Here is a 13,251-nt window from a genome sequence, read left to right on the forward strand (position 1 = left end):
GCCTCTGCCTGCGCCTCGTCCACCACGGCTTCTGGAACCCCGACGGGACTGAAAGAATTCTTGTCAGCCCGTGTCTTGTTGTCTTCGGTCATTGCCTCGCTGGGAGCCTTGGTTGAATGAGCGGCAGGTCGAGCGCCCCCTGCCACGGCCGGCCCCAATGAAAACCTTAGGGTGGAAAACCCGCTTTATTGAAGATTGCGCTTTATCAAGCGAGGTATATGTTGTGGCAAACTTTGTCAGCTCCTTCACGAACGGCTCTCCGAAGAGGCTTCCCTGAGCCACTGGTCCCGCCACCGAAGTGGAGAGGTCACCCAACTTCGGATCCACATTTATCAAGAAGGAGCATCTCCTCTCAGTAGAGAGGGCGCAATTAGCGTTGCCTGGGAACACTATGGCCCGCTGTTCCCAGTTCGAGATCGTCTCCGCCGAAAGGGGAGCCCCAGAAGATTTCACCTTCTCTGCTAGTTCTAAAACCTTGGTGAGGGGTCCTGCAATGTCCAGCAGCTCATCCTGGCAGGAGCGGTCTATCCCTTTCTTGGGATCCCCGATATATTTCTGAAGAAACGTGGCCATTTCTCGGGTCAAGGCCACTTTGCCAAGAAGGGCAGGGCGTGGACACTCTGCCTTGAGGCAAGCACGCACCTCCTTCTCAAGAGGTTTTCTTAGGCGCCCCGCCACGAACGCAGAAACCTTAGCGGAGGGGGCCATTCCGATGAACGGGGGTGGACCAGGTCCTGTGGGACTAACATGTCAGACTGATCGTCACCCTCCGGTGCGTCTGTGGTCGAATGCTTCGCTTGGCGCCAAGACCTGGAAGGGCCTGCCTCGTCGGCTGACTCCTCTAAAGAGTCCTCGTCATCATCATCTTTCACGGGGGGAAAAGCTGGTGGTGCTGGTGGGATGGGATGGGGGTCTCTTTCTGACTTAGCCAAAAACGCCCTTTTGAGGCGATCAAAGGCACCCAAATCGACATTTGTCGTGTTTTTCCTTTTTTTGTGGGCGCTGCGACTGTATCGCAAATGCGTACTGCTTGATGCGCTGCTCAAAAGACCCCATGGCCTCATTAACCGCCTGATGGATGGAGACATCCACGGCGTCACAAAACTCATCATCTAATGGGATGACTTGGACAGTTTCTTCCTCAGTGTTGTCCTCCATCGTGGTTAAGTGGAACAGACTACCTTGCCACAAACCAAACAGGAAGAAAAATCAACCTCAACGCTCTAGGTGCTAATAGAACAACTACCTGTAAGGGGATGCCAATTTGGGCGTGCCAGGCACTGAATGTGGGCCACAGAGTGTGGGCTGGGTTGAAACCCGCCGGGGCGACTCACCCTTCAGTCACTGGGTATCAGCTTCTGGGCCTGCCCCTAGTCTCCTGAAAGCACTTACTAGCGCTGTGTGCGCCGCAAACGCGCACTTCAGGCAAACACACACTCACTTTCAATACCGACCCGCTATGCGGGCGTTTACAAGGAGATTCTGGTATTTATTGTACGGACCTGCACGAAGCAGGCGTAAGGACTTCCAGAGCTTGTGTGGGGCGTGCACGACCGGCGAACGATCGGTGCTCTCTGATCCTGCTGTGTCTAGCGTGCCCGGGATCAGCGAGACGCGGTTGCACCCCCTTATCTGCGCAGCACGACACCTCACTACCATCAGGGTCGTGTGTGGAGCGTCAAGGCTCCTGCGGCCCGCCCTGTGGAGAGAAACGTTGTAAAACTCACACAATTTAAGTCTAAGACGAATGTTAAACAAATGAACGCACGTATACATGGAGAAAACACGCCACTTTGAAAGAAAATTAACCGCATGCTGGAGCGAGGGTAAAATAGACTTATCTTGTGGCCGAGCAGGAAAGAAAGAGGAAGGACGTGAGCAACGGCGCACCCTAGAGGATGATGGTCACTGCTGATTGGATGGCTGGAGTTACACGATTGACTATAGTTACGATGGGACTTGTAGTTTGTTTTTTTGATGAAAGTTGAAATTGCTGTGCAGAAAAATAAAAGAAAGAACATCATAATCCTCGCCTCCGGTCCTGCAATAGAATTGTTTTTTTTAAGCTGCTCCTGTGATTGTCTGCTCCTAAATAAATGTCCAGATTTGACCCACTAGGCCCTTTTTCTTTAGCTCTTCTACATGAATCAATTTTACTAAAATTCTGCGGTGGGACAAAATCTCCAAGCTTGCACCTTCATCTATCAAATGTTTGTTTGTGCAGAACCCCTAGAGCAGCGATACTCTAACGGCCTGGGGGTGGCATGCTGCCCTCCTGACCTTGACATGCAGCCCACTGATCAATCGCAGCAGTGGGCTGCTGTTCACTGAACCCAGCACTAACATTAAAAAGACATGAAATATACATGCAAGCCTTTATTTAAAGGTTAATTGAAGTTTAAAAAGAACAAGGTTGTCCTGCTCCACTCAGCTTTGAAAATGAAGGTGTCCCTAAAGTTATCTTGCAGCAAAAGTGTAAAAATATAACGTCTCATTCAAATTCAAAAAGTGGATTTCATTCAGTTGGTAAAGTGGGAAAGCTGAGATTAATCTCAGGCTTTCTGGTTTCACATTGTTCAATTCAGTCACTAGATGTATATGCTGTGCTTCCCCTATACCCACCTTACTGCTCCCCCCCCCCCCCCCACCCCCAAATTGCAACCCTGCTGGCATCGATGCAGCCCTCGTCACATTACAGACTAACCTTTATGGCCCTTGAGAAAATGTTTGCGAGTACCCATGCCCTGAAGTCGATCTGCAAGTGACTCCTATCAGGAGATCTGTATATTCTACACTTTGCGCCGAGGTGCACATCAAACACGCAAACTCTGTCCTCTGTCCTTTGTATATGCAGTGCAATAAATAGTCCTCGACTATTGGATTGTTTTGTATACACATACCTGTTGCACAATGCAATATTCATCGTGAGTTTCTGTTTTATAAACTGTGCAGGACATACACATATAAAACCATCGGAGGAACTCAACTTCCCAGATACAAAAAAAAAACACTTGCGTTCAGTATGCTACTTCGCATTAGTGCGAAGTGTTGTTAAAGTTCTTAAATAAGCATGGCTTTAAATTCAACAGCGACTTCCTCTAGATTTCAGAAATATCCCAATAATATACTATTTAACAATTGGTTTGGGATAATAAGTAGGCTTTAATGCAACACATTTGTAACAAGATTGTGTGTGGCTAATTATCCCCCTATTATTAAAGTGAGGCGGACACAAAAAGACCCTACGGCAGAAGAAACCTTAACAGCTTAGGCAGAGATTACTTGGTGCCTGATTACCTATATACATTCCCAGAGGGGAGCCTTGACTGAGGGATCTGGGATAAATACACGAGAACCAGGATAGCATAGGAGAACTTCTCTAGCAGTCGGTTGTGTACGGACCCATGGGAGCTATAATGAATATGAGGACTATGAGGGACATGATCCGTTATGTAGGACTCTTGAAGGTTACCTATCATGGAAGCTCGGGCTGGTAAACTTTAGGGAGTTGAAGTGTTCACTATATTGTTTGGTCATACGGACCTTGATGAACCGAGGGGGGGTACACCTGCAGGTCACGGATCGTTTGTACTTGAGGTACTGACTCTCCAAAATATGATCCTGAATGACCTGTGTTTGGAATGTCTTCCTAATTTTACTAAACTGAAAATAAAGATTTAAACAATAAAAGCTTGGACTACCTGTCAAAAGAAGCGCCCGCTGAGGTCTGTGAGTTGGCCCTTTTACGGGCATAAGACCCAATTAGGGAATTTGAGGAAAGCTCACCCTTGATGTAGATAGGCTCGGAGGGTGCTGCTTTGTTTTTTTGTCGTCCGCAGTGTGTCCTTAAAAATCTCAGAAAGGCACAGCATGACCATGAGCATAGGAGGGTATTGGCAAATCCTGTGTGCTGGACAGGGTTTAAAAAAGAAATGAAAACCGTCCTCATTAGTGTGTGGGGACCTGGTGATATGCTGCCGCCCTAGCAATGAGGTCTTGAGAAGATGAAAAGATGAAGCATCATCAGAGTGTGACAGCTTGGACTGTTGAGATCTGGGTCAGTGTCACCCGGGGGATCAATATCATAACTATCCCAAGCATCAGTGGGCTGGGGATAAGAATCATCCCTCCCCCCAATGGAAGACTGTGGAGACCCCTGTGGCATAAAGTCCCCTGGTGAAGGTGGAGAAGGGGGTGGAGGAGGTGGCTGAGGTGATGGAGAAGCAGCAAGAGGAGGATGCAGAGGACTAGTTGGTATGTTCTTCTTAGCAGGCACTGGGATGGACTCTTACAAAAGAGAGCTGGTGCTTAGATGGTCGGTGCACCACGTGGACAGCCTTAGCTTAAAAATAGCCAGTCAAAGGCTGTATATGCCTGTTTTTTCCTGCCTCGGGACGAGCTGCTCCTGCATGGTTTGGAGGATTGGTTCCGTAGGCAACTTCAGTGCTGATGTGGATGTTTTCGGTGCTGAAAGTGATTCTGATGCCGAGATGCTTGGAGCTGAAGTTGGCGAGGTCTGGGTGCTCGGAGCCGAGGAGGCAGATGTTCAGCTTGGTGCCAAGGCTGGTCGGTTCTTAGCAGAAGGGAGTGGTTTCAGCTTAGCTTTCGGTGCCGAGCTCAAGGGCGGGCGTCCGCAGCAAATGGTCGGTGTGTGGCCCTGTTGGCAGTGGTGGCCCAGGAGCTGTATATATGGTCGGAACAGAGTGTCTTGTGACCTGTTGAATAGGGGCAAGGGTACTCACTGTATGCTGACCAAAGGAAGATCCTGGATCTGTGGACTGATCAAGGAAATCCGGAGTCTTGGATTGAAAAGGCCTCTTCCTCAGCCACTGAGCTTCTTGCAGCTTTTCCTCTTCAACATCTTGTTGCCCGAAGAGGTCGGGTGTTTCTTCTATGTCCTTGTGCTGCATCTCTGTGGTGCGACCGACGGCCCCGCAAAGTCTTTTTCGATCGAAAACATCGACCGGCCTCATAGCCCTCTTCCTGCTTATCTGAAGAAAGACATAAGTTGCAAACCTATTGGAAGTCGGTTCTTGGGTCCTTCACGTGGCAGCTGGGACAGAAGCGAAATGGAGGCCGGTCCATGAGCAGCTCATTCTTTTTCAAACCTGATGAGATGAAGAGTAGGCCTGAATGGGCGAGGCTGTGAGTGGAAAATATCAAATCGACGGGCAAAGGTTTTTCCATTTTCCGGTACATGATGATGCACATGAGTTTGAAAGAATACAGACAAGTGTAAAAAAATGAACCGCGAACTGAAGGAAGCCCGAAAAGGTCTCGAACCAGATCGTTAGAAAACCTGTCTGAACCCAACAACGAAAAGAGAACAATCTAACAATGGAATCGAAGCCCATGCGCATTATCACCAAAAGCCCTTTTGTCTCGTGACTCGAAAGACTTCTTCAAAGAAAAACAACTTGCACACAACTGGGCCCAACACTAAATGGCGAAAATATGCAAAGCATGTGCATCTACAGCCACACATGCTTCAAACTCTTATCTTTAGGTGCAGAACGCAAAAGGAAAACTTGCAGGGAAAACATTAGCTCATTCAGGCAGTTGGATTTTATCTTAATGCAGACACCAGTTGTTTTAAGCACCTTATTATGTGCAAACAGAGGGTCTAAAGGTACATCTGAGACAACGTAATATGTATAAAACTTTTTGCAATATAAACTAACAAATAGTTAAAACCTTATAAATGTACCCAACATGCAATCAAATGCATAAAGTGGAGAAGTTTGGGGCCTCCAATAGATCTTGGCAGATGGGTTACTCTGTCACAACGGTGACAGATATTCTGTCTGCCGAAATATAAATCCCATTATATCCTATAGGGTTTAGATTTCGGAAGACAGGATATTCCTCACTGTTTAAACGGAGTAACCCATCCGCCAAGATCTAAATCAGACCCTTTGTATTAAAAACTATACAAGTGTATCAACTCCAAAAATCTGAGTACAAGTCAAGAAGAATGGAAATGAAAATCATCACACAAAGATTCATTTGGTATAGTGTGGGTGGGTACTTATGAAAGCATGACTGGTGTATAATATTTAAAATCTCACTCTGTAATTATCTAAATCAATCAAGAATATAAGAAGACCATCAACACTGTGTTGTGTTGGTAGAGGGTTTCTTAAGGAGCTGCACACTTTAATATTCTATGAGATCCTTCTCCCAGCCGTCCCTTGCCAGCTCACAGAGACCTATCCAATGAATTGCATTTCTCCTTCTTGCGAAGAGGAGGCCTAAAATAGCGTATTGTCTACTAAGCTTTTTCTTGAGGTTCTCTGGGAGAAGACACAGCAGACACATCCTCACCATCTGTGGTATCTTCCAACCTGTGGTTTCTCGCAGCTGATCCAAAATGTCTGCCCGAAAATGATGTACTACAGGGCAGTGCCAGGTAAAATACAAATAAATCGGCTGATTCCAAATGACATCCCGGGCACTTTGGATCTTTTTTTTTTTGATAAGCAAATTTTTATTTCTTTAGAGAAAGCAAAATCAAGGATGACATACAACAGTTCGTTGAACTTGGCATCAATAAAACCAATCATGGAAGCATTGACCAGCAATTGCAAGACCCACCCCTCCTCCCCAGCCCCCCCGCCCCCTGCATTCCCCACCCCTTAAAACAGGCCCCCAAGCCATTTCCCCCCATACTTTACGGAATTTATTGGGGCAGCCCCGGGCAGCGTACAACGACTGCTCCTGAGCGGCACACCAGTCCACACCTCTTTTCCAGGCAGCACCCCTGGGCGGGTCCGGCTGTTTCCATGCGGCCACGATATCCCTTTTGGCCACCATTAGGGCAGTAGTTAGAAAGTACTTGTCATTACGGGACCCGTCTAGCCCATCCGTTATGCCCAGCAGAGCCATTCTAGGGTCATGGGGGACCTCCCATCCCAGGACTTCAGTTAACTTAGTTTCAATCGTGGTCCAATAACTCTCCAGGCAGGAACAAGACAATACCATGTGGAAGAAGTCTGCCGGATCTACCCCACAACGAGCACATGAGGCGTCCAGGCGGAGGTCTGCACGATATAAGCGGTCCGGAGTCAGGTAAGCGGCGTGGAGGTAGTAAAGTTGGATGAGCCGCAGCCTAGCGGAAGTGGTAAGCGATCGGGGTGCCATAAGGGCGTCCCTCCAGTCAGCATCATCCAGGGGACCCACCCAGGTCTCCCATCGCTGTTTTAGTCCGCTCCAATCTACCGGGGTATTGTTGATCAGGGATTTATAGATGCGGGATATTCCCCCCTTCCCCAGACACCCCAACATCACCTGAGCCTCGGGCGGGCTATGGGCAGGCAATCTGGAGTCCAGAGGGACATTGGCCTGGACCGCATGACACAGCTGAAGATACTTATAAAATTGCGAAGACTGTAAAGAGAAGCGGGTCTGAAGCTCCTGGAAGGAACACATGTGGCTCCCCCGCCATACATCACCCAAGCTGGAGATCCCTAGAAGATCCCACTGTCGAAATCCTTCGAGTCCCGCCACCTCCCGCAGCCAAGTCCCGTGCCAAAGTAGTGTGAGCGATGTTTTCGTTCCCGACCAGCGGGTATGCCGCAAGGCGGCGCGCCACGCAAGAAAGGGGGCCCGCACAACATCTGGGAGCGACTGGGAAACCGTCGCCCCATAGAGCATGTTCTGGATAGAGGAGAACCCGGTAAGTTGCACCTCGAGTCTATAGGCTGGATCATCCCACCCGGTCGAGAACCAGTCATGAATCACCAGCAGCTGGGTGGCCAAATAATACAGATAAAGATTAGTCATGCTCAGGCCTCCGTCGTACGAGGGGACCCGGTAGCGATCTAAGGCCAACCGGGGCCTGCGGCCGCCCCAAAGAAATTTAGTCGCCATCTTATCCAGTTCCCGGAACCACGGGCGTGGGAAGGGGCACGGAGTATTTTGTAACATGTATAGGGAGGATCATCATCTTATAGAGGGCGACCCTCCCCAACGGGAGCGACTGCCATCTAATCATATCTGATCTGGTCTTGTTGACCACAGGGGCCACGTTGAGGGCCCAACAGAGTTCCGGAAGGAGGGTGACCCAGATCCCCAGGTATTTAAATGAGAGCCTCCGGAGGGGAATGTCAGATTGCCAGTCGAAACACTCCCTCGACGGGTGCAGCGGGACCAGCACGGATTTCTTAGGGTTCAGATGAAGATCCGACGCATGGCCAAACCGGCGGAGAATCCGGCGGACCCGGGGCCCCGAGATCGCCGGATCAGAAAGATAGAGAAGGACGTCGTCCGCGTATAGGACAATTTTGTCAGGGATCATACCTGGCCAATCCCACCCGCGGAGAGTGGGATCCGACCGGATCAGTAGGCACTTTGGATCTTTAGTGGGGGATATGTAATGTAGACGTAGGGGGATAAAAAGGTCATGTATATGTAATTATATTGGATCAATTTATAGTGGGCACTCACCGACACTCTTTTAACCCTGTATGTATTTTGAGCCAGTTTCGTTTAGAGATTGGATGATCAACATGGCGTTGCCGGTCATCTTCTGTTGGGAGGGGTTGCAACTGTTTATCAGATTGTAATGCCTGATAAAAATAAGTTATGAATTTACAACCCCAAGCCATCTCTAACACTGTAATCTGTGTGTGTATGCACTCTGGTGCTTCCGGGAAGGTTGGCCAAATTTGTCTCGCCGTTGCCACTATCTTTCTGTATTGTAGAAATTGGCCTGTATCGAGGTTAAATGATTCTAGGGCCTCTTGCATGGAAATATATCAATCCTCTGGGTATAATTCAGACCACATTAAGCAGTCCCCCTCTTGCAATTTATCTAAAGCCATAGTTCTATGATTTGTGTGAAGAGTACCAGCAACAAAATATCCATGTCTGGGGCATGTTGGGCTCTTCCAAGTATGTACCTGACCACTGTCTCCCATATTCTCCCCATGTGGCGTATCCCATTGGGGTAGTCCTAGTCCCCTTCATTAGGAGCTCCCCCAGTTGGTGCCCAGGATAAGTTCCTTCCAGCAGGTTTCATTCCCAGTTTGGCTCGCCGTCCAGTCAATGAACCACATAGTGTAATTGTTGCTGCATAGTAATACAATTTAAAGTCTCGAACTTCCATGCTGTCTTTTTCCCACTCTCGCATCAAGGTAACTAGACTCACTCTACATCTCCTACCCTGCCAAAGACGTGACATAGTCAATTTGTCAAGCTCATCAAATACTGTTGGTGGGAGCTTTAAGAAGGTGTCCTGCATTACGTATAGACAGGGTGGGAGTACCACCATTTTGAGGAGTGCTATTTTCGCCATTCGAGATAGTTGGAGGGAGTTTCAAAATTGTATAGACTATTTTAACCCGGCAATAACCCTCCCCAAATTGAGATCGAAGAATTGCTTTTCATGACTGGCAATATAAATACCAAAATATTTAACGCTGACTGTCTCCCATCGGAGACCAAGATCTGGCAGCTCTTCCACCTGATGATTGGCTAGAAGGCCCAGTGGGAATAATATAAATTTTTGAGCATTTACCCAAACTCCCAAGATCTCCCCAAATTCGTGCATAACCCCAAGAAGGATTGGAACTGAATCTTCTGGTTGTCGGAGGTAGACCAAGGCATCGCCTGCATACAACGAAATTATATGTTCTGTATTGCCCACAGGAATTCCCCAACCCTGAAGGGTCTGCCGAAGTATACACGCCAGGGGTTCAATCGCCATGGCAAAAAGTAAAGGCGACCGGATACATCACTGACTTGTTCCCAGTTGCAAGACTATTGCTACTGAGAATTATCATCCAGTACCGATTCTCGCCCTCGGTCATATAACAATTTGACCCAATTTATGTATGTGGTTCCCAATGCTGCCTTGGGTAATACAATCCAAATATACTCCCAGTCAAGGGAGTCAAAGACTTGCTCAATATCTAGGAAAGCAAGTGCAAAATTTCCCTCCTGAATAGCTGGAGCAGTCATAACTTGAACCGGTCGTCGCAGATTACGTTGCGTGTTTCTATGTGAAATAAATCCAGACTGATCCAAATGGATCAGTCGTGGAAGGCGGGGGAGGAAGCGTACCAAACACACCTGACTGAGGAGCTTAAGATCAACATTCAGCATTGATATGGGATGATAGAAACCTGGTTCAAGAGGTAACTTCCACCCCAGGCTCTATACTGATGTATGTAATTTGCTTCACAATTTCAGAATGGCTGTGGAGTTCAATCAAGCGCTTGTGAATATGCATCTGGAAAAAATCCCAAGTCTTTGAAACTTCACCACAAGGTTGTTTTTTGAGTAGTAATACAGAGAGTCTTGGTAGGCATGTGAACTGGCCCATTCACTTTCAGGTTTTTCTCCTTCGCACCTCTAATGAGATCAGCACACACTTTTTCAAGTGACTTCACATTGCGACTAGTCAGGGTGATTCTGATACGGTGGATAGCTACTTCCTGTTCCACAGGTTCTGTACCAGCGTCTTTAAATGCCATAGCTAATGTGCTTCCTGACTGACTTATTCGTCCTCAAATTAAGAAACGAACGAACAGTGGTGAGCCAGGAAAGAAGATCAGCAGACCTCGCTGTCTGAATTCGAAAGGCAAGTTCAGGAGGATCTTTTCCTTGTTTTGGTGTCAAGGTGATCACGGCTTCAGACATAGACTGTGGGAGCGCTCGGTGCTGGTATGCTTCAACAAACCCCTGGACTAATCTATTGAAATTGGGTTGTGTCCTTGCCACTCGACCTTCGTGAACCCTGACCGCTAGGATTGGCTGTGGGCCAACTCTTCTCTAATCAAACGTGTCAACATTCTAGCTGCTTTGTCTCCTTCTGCATTACAACGTTGTCTACCTTTTTTCTTATCAAATGTTTCTAGCTGGTCCCAAAGCTAAACTAGTTTCTGTTGGTGAAGAACCCAAGCTACTTTGTTGGGGACGGCTTTAGGCAGATCCTTTTCAATTTCCTCTATGATTTGTTTCTTGTTTGGCCAAGTCTGTTTCAAGGGTGCGATGGACTTTCATCACATCCCATTCTATAGCTCTGATACCTGTCGTCCCCCAGTTTTCTGTAAAGTAGTGAGTTGGGGATATATGTAGTGTGTTTTTGTATATATGGTCTAGTAGGGTTTTCACGTTCAGTCGCCACAAGGGAATCCTGGGATGTTGCCTATCAAGGGAATAGGGTAACAGCAGTGGGGAGTGAACAAAGATGTATCGGGCCAGGTATTGTACATCACCTATCCGGTGTACCGCCACCATTTGTATAAAGAAATAATCTAAACTACTATAAGTGGCTGTGGCCTGAGTGGAACAAGAATATGTATGCTCATGCGAGTGGCGAAGACGCCGTATATCAATCAGGCCAAGGTTTTGTTGTACTTGTTTTAGTGCCTCCGTTACCCGGGGTTTAATTCCTCACTTTGGAGGCAACCTATCCATCTCTCCATTTAATGGACAGTTGGAAGTCCCCAGCCATAACAATCTCGATGTCCCTGTCCTCTTTATTCGGGGCGTAAATATTAATGAGGGATAGAGGATGTGCGTCTAGTGTTCCTTCTAGTAGTCTGTATCTGCCCTCTATATCTCTCACTGCCTTAAGGGTCTAGGATGGGGTTCCTGGTGCTATCCAAATTAAAACTACCCTTGAGCATCCTGAGTAGGATGTAGCAAAAAGTTTACCTCGCCACCTTCGCTGTAAGGACTTCATACAGTCTCCCCACAAATGTGTTTCCTGTAAGAAGGCAATCGCTACTCTATAGCGTTTAAGATAGGTGATAATGCGATTGCATCTTGTTGGGTTGTTTAGGCCCCTCACATTCCATGTTATGAATTTATAGGACATTACTTTATCTTCCCCTGGCATTGTATCCGTTTGAACTTTGTAAATTAAGTGTCCCGCTGGCAGTGGCCCCCTAAACCTCCTTGGATTACCCAGCGGTCGAGAGAGAAGTTGAAAATCCCTCCTCAACACCCCTTTGTGCAATCTAAATACAACTTAACCCAGTGTTTCATGTGGAGTTTGTTATTCCAACCAGGACCCCTGAGCCCTGTTTGTTGCTAGCTCAACTAGGCGCTCAGCGGTTTACAGTGGTCTGGGCCCCGGAGTCCACTTACTCGGTTTAACTATCACCTCTTAGAACATAACAATTCGGGGTGTCCGATCCACAGTTAACATCAATCGCAATGGGACCCGTAGTGGTCCCTACTCATTTAAGGTGCATTTCAGTGTTCAAGACCCTTCTAGGTTAACAGCCCTCCCTTTAGTTACGGGTCACCCAACTTGAGTACCTCCCATGAAGGATCTCAACCTCGCGGCATCTCCTGGTCAGAAGAGTACGACAGCTGGCTTAAGGCAGTAAAAGAGTTATGAGCGTACAGTGGAAGAGTCTCTATCCTCGGTGTTCCTTCTTCTGCCACAAGGATCCATTACGAGGTTTGGGGCGGGAGAACTCCCCGCCACTGAGAAGTCATTATGTTTTGGCTATCTGATTGTCAATTATTTCTGCGTCTTTGTCCACGCCATTGTCCTTCTATGGTTCTCCTTTGCTCAAGCCCAGTGAATGCATCCAGTCTGCTGCCTCTTGTGGTGTTTCAAAGAAGTGCAACCTGCCCGCAAGTTGGACACATAGGTGTGCGGGAAAGATCAGGCTGTGTTAGCAGGTAAAAGCTTCTTTGTGTAGTCTGGGGCTATATGGATTGCCTTAAATTCAAACCGGGGGGAGGGGGATGCAACCTAGCATATTGGAGGATAATGTGTCTATCCCAGTGGTTGAACAGCCAGGCTATAATTGCTCTCGGGGTGCTTCTAGTCCAAGGGTTCTGTGCGCCCTTTCTATTGTGAAGGTTTTAGAGTCTTATTTACATCGCAGCTGGAATCCACTTCTCTAGGAATAGTTCATTAGATGGGTTATCTGCACGCTCCGGCAAGGCACAGAAAACATCAATTATTCTGCCTAGAGCGGCCTTCTGCGTCTTCCTTGAGATCTTCCACTTGCGCTGCACTATGTTTCAGATCAATCACTGTTGTTTAAAATTCTCTCACTGTTGTGACCCTCTCCACTACATTCCTAAGGTCAAAGCGCAGGTGAATAATGTCCATGGCCATCACATCCATTTTTATTCCAGCACAATTCGGGATCCTTTGATGGCTTCCAGGATTTCAGCTGTGACCTGCAACTGTTCTGCATGTTCCATGGAGGGGTGGTGGTGGGTGCTTGCCTCCTTCCTGGGCAACCCCCCCCCACCCGGGAATCGTTTACTAGACTATTT

At 47.7% G+C, this 13,251-nt stretch overlaps 1 protein-coding gene and 1 pseudogene across 4 annotated transcripts in view; one reads left to right on the top strand and one right to left on the bottom strand.

Annotated features, from left to right (window-relative positions):
- SP3 (Sp3 transcription factor) overlaps positions 1–13,251 on the top strand; it is a 177,312-nt gene that overhangs the window by 52,334 nt on the left and 111,727 nt on the right. The window lies entirely within an intron of this gene.
- Positions 10,130–10,503, bottom strand: LOC146861179 (small ribosomal subunit protein uS10 pseudogene; annotated as a pseudogene).

The sequence above is a fragment of the Triturus cristatus genome, chromosome 3_1 (genome assembly GCF_964204655.1).
Source record: "Triturus cristatus chromosome 3_1, aTriCri1.1, whole genome shotgun sequence".
NCBI classification, from domain to species: Eukaryota; Metazoa; Chordata; class Amphibia; order Caudata; family Salamandridae; genus Triturus; species Triturus cristatus.